Genomic DNA, 16,456 nt, shown 5'->3' with positions numbered 1-16,456 from the left:
CTAATCTCTTCAAATATTTTCTCAGTCCATTTATTTTTCTCTTCTTCTTCTGGGACCCCTATAATTCGAATGTTGGTGTGTTTAATGTTGTCCCAGAGGTCTCTGAGACTCTGAAGTCAGCATCTTGAATGTTAAGTCAAGAGATTTTAAACAAAGCTTTAAATATTTTTTATGAACTGCAATGCGTTTTGCCATGATAAAGAAATACATAGCAAAATTAACTTTAATTGAAAACAAGATAATTGATTTTCTCTAACTGAGTCTGTTTAAATTTTTCAGAGTTAGCTTAGTCCTTGAAGTTACAATGTGGCACATTTGGAGATCAAAATATTACAGCTGTTTTCTGGATGTCATTTGCTGCAAAGATAAAATGTTTCTATATACTAATATGCTTTTTTGAGCTAACAATTAGGAATCAATTCACCTAAATCTATCTTCATGAATGTTAATACTATTTTTTGGATTCGAGTTTTTAAAACAGTGTGGGCACCTCATTCTAAATGCTATGAGAATTTTGTAATTTTTCTAAGAGGGATTTTGGGCAGATACCCTTATGACCAAGCAAAAATTGAAAAATAACCAAAGTAACAATTGTTATTTACACTCTACTACCAGTGTCACCACTACTATTATTAGTAATTACAATGTCAATAACAAAATATCCTAATTGAACAGTTTCTATGTGCTAGGAATTGTTCTGTCTCATTCAACCCTCACTGTAAACATATAAGGTACCTTGTGTTCCTTTTTTATATGATAAAGAAACCTAGTTCAGATGAATGAAGTAACAAAGTAATGAAGTCATGGTCATAAATTAAGAAGCTAGAAATCCAGCCCAGGAATTCTGGTATAATAAACTCATATAAGTCTCTAAAAATACAAATTTTTATTAACATGAATACATTAATATATTTATCAGAGTATGTTTTTTTAATTATATTTTTGCTTTTATTGTTATATTTTTTGTTTAAAAGTTTTAGGAACTTATAGGTTCCATTTTAGGAAAGAAGCTTTCTAGGATCCCTTTACACCCAGGATTAAGCAAACGTTTGCCTATGTAGACTGCATATCAATTAAAAGAAGACATGCTTCAGTAAGCTACTGTCTCTTATTTTGGGGGGGATATGTCTTATATATTTTTGTATGTTATATATACTTCTGTATATTTTATATACTTTTGGTATTTATCTGGACCTAGGAAGGGATATAAGCTTAAAATGGTAGTAAGATACACCTTTCTGGATTTATGGGTTTTATGGTCATAAATCACCACAGAAAGACACAGAATCTTCATTAAAAATTGGCTGCAAATTTGTACTCACAAGCTTATTTACTCTGCTTTTCCTCATTATGTTTCTTCCACTCTTCCAATCCTACCTGTCATATACTGAAGATGATTCTGTTATGCTGAAAGGGAAGGGAAAGTGCAAAGTATTATATATATATATACATATATATGTATATATATAATATATTGTATAATATATATATATTATTTTGAAGGAAAGAACTTTTCATTAATGATATGTCATTAAAATGAGGAGATAAAACCAAAACCAAAACAGGCTTTAGTATTGCCAATATCCTCTAAGGCATATTTATTGTATGAGAATAAAATCTCAGATTGTGGTGTTCTTTTTAAGTTAATGATTATCAGCAATCAGTTTAGGGCCCTCCCCCAGCCCTGAAAAGCTCAGGTTGTCCCTAGGGGGGGACTTGACCACTGGCTGTTTGGTCGATTAGTGAGGGAACTAGGAGAAAAGCAAATGGCAAACAAGGAGAAAAGAAAACGGCCTTCTCTGCCCAGCCCCACAGTGTGTCTGCTTCCGTGCTGGGGCTTTTAAGAATCTCGAGGCAATCTTGCAAGCTGCATTTAAACTGGCCAAAGACAACTTCAGACCTATATAATGTAACAGAAAAGGTCAGAAAACATTAAGCATATTAAGCAAGATGCCTGTCTCTGGAAGCAGTTGTGGAAACCCAGATGTATCTAATGACTTTAAGGATCTTTGGACAAAACTAAAGGAGTATTATGATAAAGAAGTACAAGATTTACAAGTAAAAGTAACCAAACTGAAAAAGGAATGAATTTTAGATGCAAAAAGACTAGAAGAATTCTTCACCAAAAATCAACAGCTGAGAGAGCAACAGAAAGTCCTTCATGAAACCATTAAAGTTTTAGAAGATCAATTAAGAACAGGATTATGTGATCACTGTGCAGTAACTGAAGGGCATAAGTGGAAGAAACAACAAGAGTTTGAAAATATTCAACAACAGAATCTTAAAGTTATCACTGAGCTTATGAATGAAAAAATACCTACAGGAAGAAAATAATATGTTTTCTGAATAGCTGCTGCAGAAAATTGAGAATGATCAACAACATCAAGCAACTGATCTCGAACCTGAAGAAGGAATTATTCCAGATTCATCAATAACAACGTTTACATTTTCTGGTGCTAACCGGCTACAAAGAAAGGAGAACCGCCACGTCCAACACGTAGAACAAACACATACTAAACTGGAGCATTCTGCATGTGCACATGAATTGAAAAAAGTACCAAAGTCTTCAACTCATCCACAACATAAACCTAATGAAAGTGAAATTCTAGTGACCAACAGTTGTGATCAGAGTCGAGCTCCAATGGCTAAAACATATGGAAAAAGCAGTTATTCACCTGATAATTTAGCTACAGTTGTTGCTGAAACACTTGGACTTAGTGTTCAAGGTGAATCTGAATCTTGAGGCCCTAGGAACCCTCTTGGTGATGAGGTCTACCACTGCCTGGAATGAGATCACCAAAAAAAGGCATTTTGAGGAATCTAGAAGAAATGGTGAAGATAGTTTAACATTTTCAGATTCTAATTCAAAGGCTCCTCCTCAAGAAGAATTGACCACTCAGGTATCATCTCCTGTACTTGGAGCTACCTCTAAGGTTAAATGTAGTTTAGGTTTGAATACAAGTTTTTTTCTCTTCTCTTTTAGAGACTGGGGAAAAAAACCAAAACAAACACAAAAGAAAACAAAACAAAAATCTGAAAATAGTGCCTTTCAGCAACACTTCTAATTATAGATTAGAGAAACCTAGATCAAAATCTGAAGATGGTGCTCTTTTTACACATCATAATCTTGGAGCTGAAGTGAACAAGATCACTAACCAGTCATTTCTAATAAGCAGATGCTTATAAATAGAAATACAAGTGAACCCCTAAGTGAACAGCATAGTATTGATCACACTAAAGATACTGTTACTGATAAAAATAAACATGTAGTACCCCTGAAATCATTGGGAGGCAGAACCAAAAGGAAGAAAATTGATGAAGAAATTGAAGATAAAATAAGCTGCCCCCAAACCTCCTTTGATAAAGAAAATGCTTTTCCTTTTGCACTGGATAATTGTTCTTCCATGAATGGAGACTATGTGATGGATAAACCTCTGGATCTGTCTGATCGATTTTCAGCTATTCAGTGTCAAGAGAAAAGCCAAGGAAGTGAGAACTCTAAACTCAGATTTAGGCAAGTAACTCTCTATGAAGTTTTGAAGCCCGTTCCAAAGGGCTCTTCCTCAAGCCCTTGCGTGGGAGCCTTGAATGGGAGCTGTGGGTTAAACCAAAAGAGCTCTGTTTACAGGAGTCTCTTTTCCAGTCCTTGAGTAAATCTCCAGATAATAAAACACTGTTACAAATAAAGGAAGAAAATCCTATCTTTAGAATCCCTCTGCATCCACGTGAAAGTTTAGAGAAAGAGAATCTTTTTGATGACATGAAGGGTGCTGGTTCTCATGAGCCTATAAAAATAAAAACTAGGTAAATCCGTGAAGCATGTGAATTTGAACCAGTTCTTCTGTTAAATCCATGTAGAATTGCTAAAATAAAGTCTCCACAAACAACCAAGATGTATCCTTTGAAAATATCCAGTGGAGTATAGATCCAAGAGCAGATCTTTCTCAGTATAAAATGGATATTACTGTAGTAGATATAAAGGATGGCAGTCAGTCAATATTAGCAGGAGGAGAGACAGTGGACATGGACTGTACGTTGGTTAGCAAAACTATGCTTTTAAAATGAAGAAGCAAGAGCAGAAGGGAGAAAAAAGTCCAAATGGAGAAAGAAAAATGAAGGATAGCTTGGAAGATATGTTTGACCAGACTACACATGAAAAATATGCATCCTGTTTGGCGGATAGCTTCCCCCAAGTAGCAGATGAAGAGAAGATGTTGTCAGCTACTACAAAAACAATCAAACACTCATAGTGATAAACAAGATAAGATCAAACAGAAAGCATTTGTGGAGCCATATTTTAAAGATGATGAAAGAGGAACTAGCTTACAAAATTTTCCTCTTATTGAGGTGGTTCAGAAAAAAGAAGAGAAGAAAATTTCGGACACACATGTAAGGAATGTAAAATTTTATTATGCAGATTTTCCAGCAGAAGAAAGAGGAAAGAAGTTGGCTTCCTGCTGAACACCAATTTTGCTACATTCCACCCAACACACCAGAGAATTTCTGGGAAGTTGGTTTTCTTTCCACTCAGACTTACATGGAAAGAGGTTACATTAAAGAAGATCTTGATTCTTGTCCTCATCCCAAAAGATGGCAGCCTTACAGTGCAGTATTTTCTCTCAAATGCAAAGAGCAGAAGACATAAATGTTGAAGCAAAAAGAGAAGAGAGGACAATTTTCTTTTTAGTTATTTATAGTTAAAGTTGGTATTAAACATTGATTTTTTTGATCTTCTGTAAACTGATTTACAAATCATTTTTCTATTGAAAATGTTTTTAAATGGCATTTACCTATCACACACATGACTACTTAAAAATGTGGATAAGTTTATGTTGTATTTTCTTGCTTTTGCACCTTTAAAATAATAAGGTGCTTTTATTTTGCACTCTGAATTAAGAGTTGTTTATTAATTTATTTGGTAATACCTAATTACCATTATGAAAAAAAATCAATTTAAAAGAAGACAGGATGTCAGCAATATGGCAAAGTGAAGAAAAACCTTTCTCTATCCCCTTCAAACTACAACTAGTAAAATATCCACAACTCAACAAAGGTGTTTCTTCTCAATACAGCAAGAAGCTGGAGAATTCCACACATCTGTACATATAAAAGTGGGAGGTCTGGAACACATAGAAGAGGCAGAGCCTGGGAAATAGCAGAATTGGTGCCTGCAACCCTGGCCCTCCGACTGCAGTAGCTGAGTCCACAGCTTCAGAGAGGCCAGCAGCAACAGGGAAGGTGGCACACAGGACCCCAACCTCCTTACAACAGTAGTGCCTGTAGCCAAAGTTAACTGAGTAGCCATGGCAGTGTGGATTGGTACACTGTCTCTCCAGTCACTGTGGTGCCCACAACCTCAGCCCCCATCTTACTCATCTGCAGTGCAGAACCAGCAAGCCTTATGATACCAGACAGGATAGAAGCATCTGGGTGACCCCAGCTCCCCTCCTACTGTCCCCCTTTCTCCATGGTGGCAGAGCCTGTGACTCAGGGGATGTTGGATGCCAGGGAAGAGTCCACCATCCCAGTGATGACAGCGACACTGGCAGAAACAAGGCAACAACAACCCTGGAGGCACAAAAAGCTATAAGGAAAGCAAGAATCCCCATTTGTTACCGAGGTGGTAGAGGCTGGAAAGCACCAACTCTCAAATAGAACCAGAGACAGCTCAGGTAAGAGAAAGAAAAAACTTGTGTTTTAGTGTCACCTACCAGAAAACAAGACTCTAACTTCTAACCTGTCATTTAATTTCAAATGCACCAACAAGGGAATTCATCAGGCACCATGAAGAACCACAGTAACACTATACCACAGAAAGAAAATGACAATTCTCCAAAAACCAAACTTAAAGTCATGGAATATTGCAATCTAACTGATAGAGCATTCAAAATAGGTGTTCTGAAGAAACTCAATGAGCTATAAGAAAACTCAGAAAGGCACTTTAATGAGATCAGAAATAAAATTAATGAACAGAAGGAATACTTTACTAAAGATATTGAAACTCTAAAAATGAACCAAAGAGAAATTCTGGAGCTAAAAACTCAATAAATGAGGTGAAGAATGCATAAGAAAGTATTGAAGATAGGGCAAACTATATGGAAGAGAAAATTAGCAAACTCAAAGATGAAAATCTGGTAATGATACAAATAGAAGATGGAAGGGAAGTAAGATATAAAAAAAATAAAGAAATTTTACAAGAATTATCCAACTCTTTTTGGAAGGGTATATTAGGGTAATGAGTATCTCAGAAAGAGAAAAGCAGTAAAAGGGTGAGAGGTTATCTAAAGAAATAATAGCTGAGAACGTCCCAAACCTGGGGAAGGAACTAGATATACAAGTCCATGAAACTAAGAGAACATCTAAATACCTCAATACAAAAAGACCTTCTCCAAAGCAAATATACATTAAAATTGTCAAAAGTAAATGACAAAGAAAGAATTTTAAAGGCAGCCAAGGAAAAGAGAATGGTAATCTACAAAGGAACTCTCATTAGGCAATCAGCAGATTTCTCAGCAGAAACCCTACAGTCCAGATGTAGAATGACATTCTCAAAACATTGAAAGATAAAAACAGTTTACCAAGAATACTCTATCTAGAAAAGTTATCATTCTGATATGAAGTATAAATAATTTCCCAGACAAACAAAAGCTGAGGGAGTTCATCAACACTAGACCTGCCTTGCAAGAAATGTTGAATGGAACTCTTCCATCAGATTTCACTCCTATGTGAAATATAAAAAACTAATAAAGAAACAAATAAAGATAAATTAATTAACAAACCAAACCAAATCAATTCAAAACAAATACAGAAAACAGAGTAGTGGTTACCAGAGGGGGAGGGGGGAGGGGAGGGAAAAATGGGTAAAAGAGATCAACTGTATGGTGACAGATGGAAACTAAATTTTCTGTAATGAGCAAGTTGTAATGTATATAGAAGAAAAAATATAATGTACACATTAAACTTATATAATGTTATAAATCAACATTGCCTCAATAGAATACATTTAAAAAATACTAATGATATAAGGTAACAAAATAATATCAAATTTTGTATGGTTCAGTTGATTGTCTTAAATTAGAATTCTTATCCAGGTGATTTCACAAGAAAAAGAAACATGAAATGTTATTTTTCAGTTCCCTGTTATCTAACGCTATCTGAAAACAGTGCATTAATTAAGGTTGTGGTATCTGCTATAATAAATTAATACCTACATTTCTGTGACTTAATACAGTTGAATTTTTTTCTAAATCTGGGAATAGACCAATATTGACTTTCTTGCTCAAGGACTGAGAGAGTTTGATTTAGGAAGTCATGAATGCACCAAAGCTGCACAGGGAAGAGATATGTAACCATCAGACGGAAAGAAAACAAAAGAGGGATTTGAGTGGTATTCATAGGTCAAGATGGAATTGGCCCAGTGCATCTCTTCTCAAATGTCATGGGCTAGGATGCAGTCACAGGACCAAAACTAAATACAAACTTGGAGGAGAAACAAGTCCAGGCGGAAGAAAACCACACATTTTGTTAAGCAGCTGGCATTCTCTCCCCAAATCTCTAATTACACATATTTTATTTATTTTTATTTGCACCTATATAGCAAATTGAAAAGTAGAATTTATGATTCAAACTTTTTCTGTTAAAAATGAGAATAATCAACAAAAGATAACCTTTTTTAGGGTTTAAAAGTATTAGAAAAATATACATTTAAAATATTGCTGACATATTGTCACAAACTTACATTTTTCCAAAAATTTGTTATATTTCTTAAAGATGACTACATTTACTTATATTGATTATTTTATTTTGTTTCAGTTTATTTTGTGAGATGCAATTTGAGATTACTTGCTTCTGAATCAATCATTTTAATTATATGTATTTTAACTAAATATGGGTGTTATTGTGAATACAATTGTTTCTAAAAGCCTATTTTGTGTTAAAAGTAATAAAGAGAAAAATAAAACCAAGAGCATTTGAATAAAAGGTGACAAAGTCAAAAATGAATAAAATATAAAAGAAGATTTGATATTCAAGGACTCCAGAGAAAGATTTGATTAACGGAATAATGAGGAACAAAGCTTCCCACTACTCTAATAAACAGGTGGAACATTCTCTTGAAGCTGCAGCAGGCATAAACGTTTGAATAATCCTCATACATGAATCAGAGCAGGAAAATAAAGAATCAAAGAGAAGAAACACTATTTCTAAGCGCCTAAATGAATTTCTTAATAGTTTTCAATTTTTCTCTGGAGAAAAGGTAGAAGAGAAAAGATTTTTCACATTGTTGTATATGAAGTGGTGCAAGTTAAAATTTGCCCAGAAATTATGGCAACACATAGCTACAGGGAAAGTGTTGGAAGGAATCTGAAATCTGGAAGGAATTTGAAAAGAAAGAATCTGAAAAAAATAGTTATTTCCTAATAAGGACATATATGAAATCATTGTAAGATCAAGAAATGTTCTTCCCCAAGGGCGATATAAATGAGCTGATTATCAGAATAATGTCAATACCCACTTAAAAAAAGTGTTATTAACTATGTCAAGCTGATATATACCTGACTTTACACTTGGGAAGTATTCTAAGCTATTTGCATCAATGTACTATTTAATTGGTTTTAGCGTACATGTTGGCTATCAATTTTAAGTAAAACAAAAGTTAAACAAAAGATAAATTCTCATGTTTAATACTTTTAAAAAGATAACTTAAAATAAGCAATATTCGTACATTTTTGGGCAAATGACATCCTCCTGGGAGGAGTCCCACTTCATGGAAGACAGCAAAGAGCATAATAATGCCTGTCACCAGGGGCAGCAGTCCCAAGATGTCAACTGCTACCTGGTTTTCAGGTGTTAGAATACCCAAGAAAAACCCAACAACACAACTTTACACAGACACTGGATGGAGTAAGTCTTTCCTCATTGAGAAGAGATGGAGTAAGATCAGCTTCAATAGTGAGTGACAGTCCCCAAGGCCAAGTGGTCTCCCTCCTCACCACCCCATGCAGCTGAAACAGGGAGAGATGGTGGTGTGCATCACCCCATGCTGCAGGTGTAGGACCCCATTTGTTCTCTTCCAAGAAGAGATAGAGCAGTGATATTGGCCAGGTGCTATTTGATGTACACTCTTAAGCAGAACAAAGTACACATCAAATCCAGAATGGGGGAAGATATTACCAAATAAGGTGATATGATCAGCATAGGCTCCCAGGTCTCCTTATCTCCATGAAGAAAATGTTGCAGGTCCAAGGGTCAACAGGCTGCACGTGATTGCCTTTCTCAACATCCACCCTTCCAGTCATTGCTCTGCCACTTAAAATAGCAGATAAAGCACATCAAATCTGGCAAGGATGATACTGTTTGTAACAATATTAATCTACATGCTGGGTAGCTTAAGTTGAAAGTCCTATTTCATATTCAGCCAGTTGATTTGTTTTCTTGCACTTTATTTCTATTAAATTAAGAAATACTAATTTAGGTTGTTAAGTCTGGCAATTCATAGCTTGCTCAAAAAATGCTCTATAATTTTAACAAAATATGGAGTGATTTCTCACTGAATAACCCTTTAATCTCTCTGTCAGTCAATATATAGTACACAAAAGCTGTAATATGGAGAGATAAAAGAAAATGGATTCAAAATCTATACTTTGATGCATTTAGTATGCTAAAGTATTTCTTAAAGTTCATTGAATTATTTGTGTATGATCTAAAAATATAAATATTAATAAATGATGATTCTCATATTCAATAATTGAAGAAAAATACTGCTATTGGCTGAAAGTGTTTCCCCAAAATTCATATGTTGAAAACTTAATGCTGAAGTTGATGGTATTAGGAAATGGGGCCTTTCAGAGGTGATTAAGTCATGAATGGGATTCATACCCTAATAAAAGAGACCCCAGAGAGATTCCTCATCCCGTCTACCATGTGAGGACACAGCAAGAAGTTGGCAGTCTGCAACCTAGAAGAAGGCCCTCACCAGCAGTGCGGACACCCAGATCTCAGACTTCCATTCTCCAGAACTGTGAGAAATAAATTTCTATCGTTTATAAACCATACAATCTGTGATATTTTTTTAAAGCAGCCCAAGCAAATTAAGACAAACCCCAGTTGTTGGGAATCTGTGAATAAGCAGATTTCACCTGAATTACTTCAGTATTCTTACACAATCTTTCTGATAATGCATTACAAACAGAAAAGAATTATTAGCAAACCTGGCCCCCTCTGGTCTGAAACTAACAAACAAACAAAAAAAGGGGGGAAAATCTAAAAAATATAATGTCCTTTTAATTTAAATATTTTATATCTTTGCACACAAAAATACATGAGTCTACTGTTCAATGGTAATACAATCTTAGAAATGCCTCTTTCCCTGGTGGATGGAGACTAACTTCAGAGATTTTCCATAGTTTACAAACAAGAGTCTTAAGAAACAACTTAGTCTTTTTTATAGAAAAGAGAGGAATTATTTCAGTCTATTTTATTACTTTCTCCAAGGCTGAACGTGTGGTTCTTTGTTGAAACACAATTTCAACTTTCTCTTGCTCTGTTACAGACTTACTGTGACAAAGTTTCTCCCTAAATTATGAAGATGAAACATGGGCATGAAAACTAGCAAGTAAAAAGAACTCACAAACCACAGAGCTTAAGCAGTAGAGTTACAAATGATGTGTATCTGCTCTCAGTGCTTCAAATCAAGGTAAAGATGTGATGAACTGACACAGATCATTGTGTTACTGAATGCAGGCTTAGCTGCTCCCTACTCGAAAGCCAATACTCAAGAGACAAGTGTTGGTTGGAAAAGGAAAGGTTGTTTTATTAGAGAGCCTGGCAACCCTGGGGAGAAGACAGACTCATGTCCAATAACCAACTCCCAAGATTCTGCTCAGTCATGATAGTTTTTAAAGGGAAAAAGCGGGAAGAATCTCAGTGAATCAGCTAGGCAGGAGGTGAGGTTGTGTCATTTTCCATTGTGTGCAGACTGGCTGACTCCTGATTTTTCTTTAGATGTTATCTTTCCCACTGGTCTAACCTGCAGAAATGTTAAGGGGGAAGCTGGGAGCAGAGAGCTAGTCATTCTTCAACTACTTATTCTTTATTCTTACTTCTTTTGATCTAGGGAAAGAAGCAAAAGGTTAGGCAAGGCATTGTGTGCATCCAGTGGAGTATAAGTCAGGAGTTAGGTTAAATATTGCCTAGTGATTTCATTTTATAATTAAGTTTTTAAGTTTTGAGGGGAAGATAAAACAGCCAAACAAGGAAGGGGCAAAAGAGCTGCTTACAGTTGTTCACAGAAAAAAGAATGAGAGTAATGTGGACTCTCTTAGAAAAACTACAATATTTCAGTGGGTGGTAAACACTGGAATTGTAACAGGTACATCCTAAATATGAAGTGGCCAATCTCAGCTCCGAATTATGGGAAAATTCTCAGCATCATCTCATTTATCTAGCTATGCCATTTGAACAAGCTACTTTAAATTATACAAATTGTCTCCACTGACTTTATTTGACTTGAAAATTTTTAAAATTCATTCCACATTTCATTCATATGTCTATTTCTCCTACATATCCAATATATTATGGAGAAAATATAACTGTGGTCCAATTTTCCCACTGAAAATGGCAATGACTGTAGTTGATAATATGCACTATAGGCACTATTTTTATTACTTAATTTTTCACTAATTGAAATCAACAGATGGGAGAAGCCTAAGAAAGCTAGAGCAGCAACTTCACCTCTTGTTGACCCACAACTCATACCTTAAATACCCACAATAAACTACCTTCAGATACCCACCAGGGCATCCCTGCTCCAAGAAGGCATTCACATCGCTGTGCAAGCTGTGCAATTCTGACAAGACCAAACACCCCACAGAAGCCATCACAAAACCACATGCTCAAGTTACCACATCCACTAAACTAATGACTAGGAGAAGCCAGGAAACTGAACACCACCAGCCATCACTTCCAACAGAGTTAAAGAGGGTAGGTCTATTAATGGAGATGGTCCACCTGGCAAACTGGTTTTCAATTCACCAGCAATATCAACACTCAGGAATCTGGGGTTTCCTCTTATTATTTGCAGCATGGTAGGCAAAGAGCCACGTAGACATGGCTCAAAAGATAGGAAGGTCGAGGAAGGTATATCAAAACACAGTGAAACTGCAAAACAAAGCTTTTAAAGGAGGTGAAAGGTTTTTCACCCCTGTCAAGTGGTGATAAGTAGTGGGTCCCTGTTTTGGAGACTTGTGGGCCAGGTTCTCTAGACATAAGAGTTACAATATATCTTATGTTTAGAAGGGCCTTCTTCACAAGTAATTTCTTGTATCATTTACTCAAATTAAAGAAATATATAATCCTTACATGTATAAATCTGTGCCTGAAAGCAAAGTCTGTAAAAAGAACTTGGGAATAGCTAGATTATTTGGAGGTGATCTGAGGAAGCAGAAATAGAAGTAAGGGTTATGAGACAGTGAAAATGGAACAGCCATAGAAAGATGTTTTGCTTGTAAAGTTACTGCTGTAGGCTAGGGCTCAACTCACCTGAGCCCTCTGAGCCTAGAACCTACTGTCTGAAGGATCAGAGGCTTTGTCTTCATTTCCCCATCACTTATGCACCACTTCTCATCTCCTACTGGTTGAAAGTTGTTCCTGGAGGTGTTAATGGTCCCACACATCAGACAAATCAGAGAAAGCCCTAAGGAAGAAAAGCAGAAAGATTAATGAAAGATATCTGAGGTTAGATTCTGTTTCCATACACAAGACCGTCCATCATAGTTATTGTTGGTGTCAGAGGTGAGCTGAGGGAAGATGGCATGGGGAGCAAAAATTGACTGCTCCACTCACTACCTTTCCATTAATCACTGTCATCATTTTGCAACTGTGCACATACCAGGTATAATGAAAAATATGGATGTGTGTGTTTATTAGTTATTTATACTGTTTTACTTTTAAGAAGACTAATTTTGTTTCAGTTATTTCCAATAAATTATACCACAAGCTCTCTCACTTCATATTTAATGTCTTCCCAAGTCCAGAACACTATTTCCCAATGACAAATCAATTTAGTATCTAGCAATTGTCCTCTTTTCTATCTCTACTTCTGTCATAATTATTACTCTCATAATAGTTTTATCTCTGCTATGGTATACACTTTGTGAATAATAAAAAAAATTGTACCAAGTCCAACATGTTAATTTCAGAAATCCTTCACTCAGGTAACATGACTTACATCACCAGTTCATGTCCTGTAATTAATCCATTTCAGTAATTATTTAAGATATTGATTCATCCAATCCATTAACCCCATCATTATTTCTTGGTCCATCACCCTGTTTATATACTCAAATGTTTTATGGTCTACTCTAATTGTTCACTTGATTTCACTTTTAAATATCCCCATTTGCCACACTTAGTTCTTTCCTTTTTATACTCACCTAGTGATAATAAATCTAAATTAAGCCTCCAAACACCCACATCCTGTCTTCCTGAACCTAAGGAATTAAATGTTGATTTGGGAGAATAACATAGTAGTCCTGATGTTTCTCCTTTTATAATCAAGATGCTGAACCTTAGCTTATGTTTTTCATTTTAATTTAGCTCGCCCATTTTCCTGATTAAATATTTTATCTTTTTCTTTTCTCTGAAAACCTCTAACAGACTCTCCTCTTCTCTGTAATCTCAACTGATGTCCTTATGTTTTATGTTAGAGAAAACATAGAACAAATTAAGTGAACCCTCACTCAGCTTTTGAGGACCAATGTATAAACCATCCTATGTCTGTATTCTTATTTCCTAGTTTCCTTCGTATGACTGGGAGACATATCCCTGTCCCTTTCAAATAAAAAATCAATTCATTAGTGTCTGGATTCCAACTGCTCTTCCCTTATTTTTCCTGCATTATTAATTTCTCTCTCGCACATAAATCATTTTCAGCAATATTCAACATGTTCTAAAATGTCCCTTCTTGAAGGAAAGAAAAAGAATTAAATCCAGCAGTTTCACTTGATGCTATACCTAATTCTATTTCTTGTTTTCTTTCTCTTTTATCATTGACAGAAATATCATTCAAAAAGTATTCTTTAATTATTTCTTTATTTAACTTTTACTGACTTTAACATTCAATAGGTAGGTTCTTCTCCTCCTATGAAACACTTCTCTCAAGGTCAACAAAAGTTTGAATGTTGTATGTTCATTGGTTAAAAGATACATTACTAATTATAGTCAAATAAGTATAAAATAGAATTTAAAGTTAATCAACATTTTAAACTCCAAGCTTTAACTGCAACATTGCTAGGATAAATTATTATTTTGAGGAACCAAATTTATATAAATATTAAAATTCCAAATTTATATAAATGTATATATATTTTTAAAATATTAAATCCAAAAACATTTTAATAAAAAAGCATATTTCATTATTCCACTGACTCATCATGAAGTCATAGGAAATTTATATTATTCAAAATTCTGATTTGACATCATAATGCAAATTATCAAAAACACAATAATTTTAACTATTATCTTAAAATTAAAATTATAGTCATTTTCTTGTCTGTTTGTTTTGTTTTGTTTCTAATTTTTTTTAGTAGCTATATACTCCCCAAATACTGAATACACTTCTCAGTTATTTTGGAAATGTATTATAAATTTATCAAAAAAATAATATATTTTCCGATACATTCTAAGGTGAGATATTAATAGTATCTTTATGTTACCACCTAAGATTTTAATTTTTTTCTTCAATAACTGGAAGAGCAATCAAGCTTTTCTAGTTCAGATAAATTGATGTGAGATGACATATTGCAAGGGTTTTTTTTTTTTTTTTTCAGAACTGTACTATATAGAATACAGAGAATTTTCTTGAAATAAGATACAATACCCTTTTCAAGAAATATCATATAGGAAACTTAGTAACACATGATATTAACACTTCAGTGTCATATATAATAAATTTTCTTTAATAAGAGATTTATATGTTGTTAACCTTTTAAAAAGATCTATGATTAGAGATTTCACAGAAATAAAGTATTACTACATGGATTTTCTGCATGTTCTTAAAAAATTATTGGACAGGTACAATATACTAAGTTGACTAATGTGTCCCTTTCTTTGAAGCATCAAATATAAATTTACTTAATTGCTTAAAATATACATCATGACCAAATGGAATAGAAATCATAAAGACATAAAAAAGGTTAGACACCTTTACAACCTGAGCAGGAACTGTTTGATACTGCATTTTAGAAAACTGAGCGTGAGATGATGAAGGGACATTTTTTGAGCAGTTTGTAAAGTCCTATATTTTAAAATTATTTTCACAGAATGCACTTATATATTTTGAATTTCATATATTAATAATTCTGACATATACAACATTTTTATTCCTTTAGTTTAGAGTGTAGAATAACATGAATTTCAAATAATCTTTGACATAAGGATAAGATGTTAAATGATCTAGCTGTCATCAGAATGAGAAAAGAAGCAAACATGTGAACATGCTGATAGTGACTGTCCAGTGTCTGATCCTTTATGGATGAGCCAGTTCTTTTCCAGACTGATTACTCTGTCATTCACTGGAGCCTATCTTGTCTGGGCTGTCATGCTTGGTCTTTGACATTAACAATAAGATTAGGGCCAGCACTGGCTGTCACAACACCAGTCAGAGCCTAATATATAGTAGGGACCTCGTTCTGATACCATTACATTTAAAGGAAAACTAGTAAATCTGTACTTCCAATCACTGTCCAGCTATACACAGGGAAAGAAGATTGCTGAATTTTTACACATTTTAAGTTCACAGTGTAGAAGACATAAACAACGTAGCCTGATAATTATTAGATTACTTATTGATACATTTAAGGCAGCTTTGTTCTGGTGATGAACATTTCTGTAGAATAATTTACATAATCTATAAGAATTAAAGAATTAGAATGAGCTTAAATCTTCCTTTTGTGTACTGGCAATACACAATTTCTGAGCATGAAGGGGGCAACTTTTTACTACTCTTCCTCATTCTCTCATCCATTTGACTAGTGTCTACATCAGAAAAGGAATATTTTCAGAAAATCAACAATATCAAAAGCCTTCTGCTTTTAAGTAAATGCATTTAAACTCATTTTTATCTGAAAATATATATAATATATAAGGTAATTTTTATACTTTATATCCATATTTTATATTTTTATAAAATAAATTGTTTTCCTAGTGCATATGTTAACTTGAAACAATGGTATTTCTTAAGTTGAGATTTTCTGATAAAAAAATAATGAATTATAGGAGATATGACCTGAAGGTAATGAGAGACTCATGATCGTATAAGAAAAGCTGAGTTCTTTGAAAAAATAGTATTTAAAAATAGTATTATAAAAAATAATAATATTAGTTTCTTCTTCTCTGTAACAAATGACCACACCCCTATAGGCTTAAACCAAGACATATTTATTGTCTCTCAGTATCTTTG

General features: G+C 34.3%; 1 pseudogene; it reads left to right on the top strand.

The window, feature by feature from the left end:
* The first annotated feature begins 1,950 nt into the window (after positions 1-1,950).
* On the top strand, positions 1,951-4,645 carry LOC102994911 (DNA endonuclease RBBP8-like; annotated as a pseudogene).
* The last annotated feature ends 11,811 nt before the right edge of the window (positions 4,646-16,456 follow it).

This window comes from Physeter macrocephalus, chromosome 13, assembly GCF_002837175.3.
Source record: "Physeter macrocephalus isolate SW-GA chromosome 13, ASM283717v5, whole genome shotgun sequence".
NCBI lineage: Eukaryota > Metazoa > Chordata > Mammalia > Artiodactyla > Physeteridae > Physeter > Physeter macrocephalus.
The sequence above is the reverse complement of the archived record's forward strand: the minus strand, read 5'-3'. Positions and strand labels throughout refer to the sequence as shown.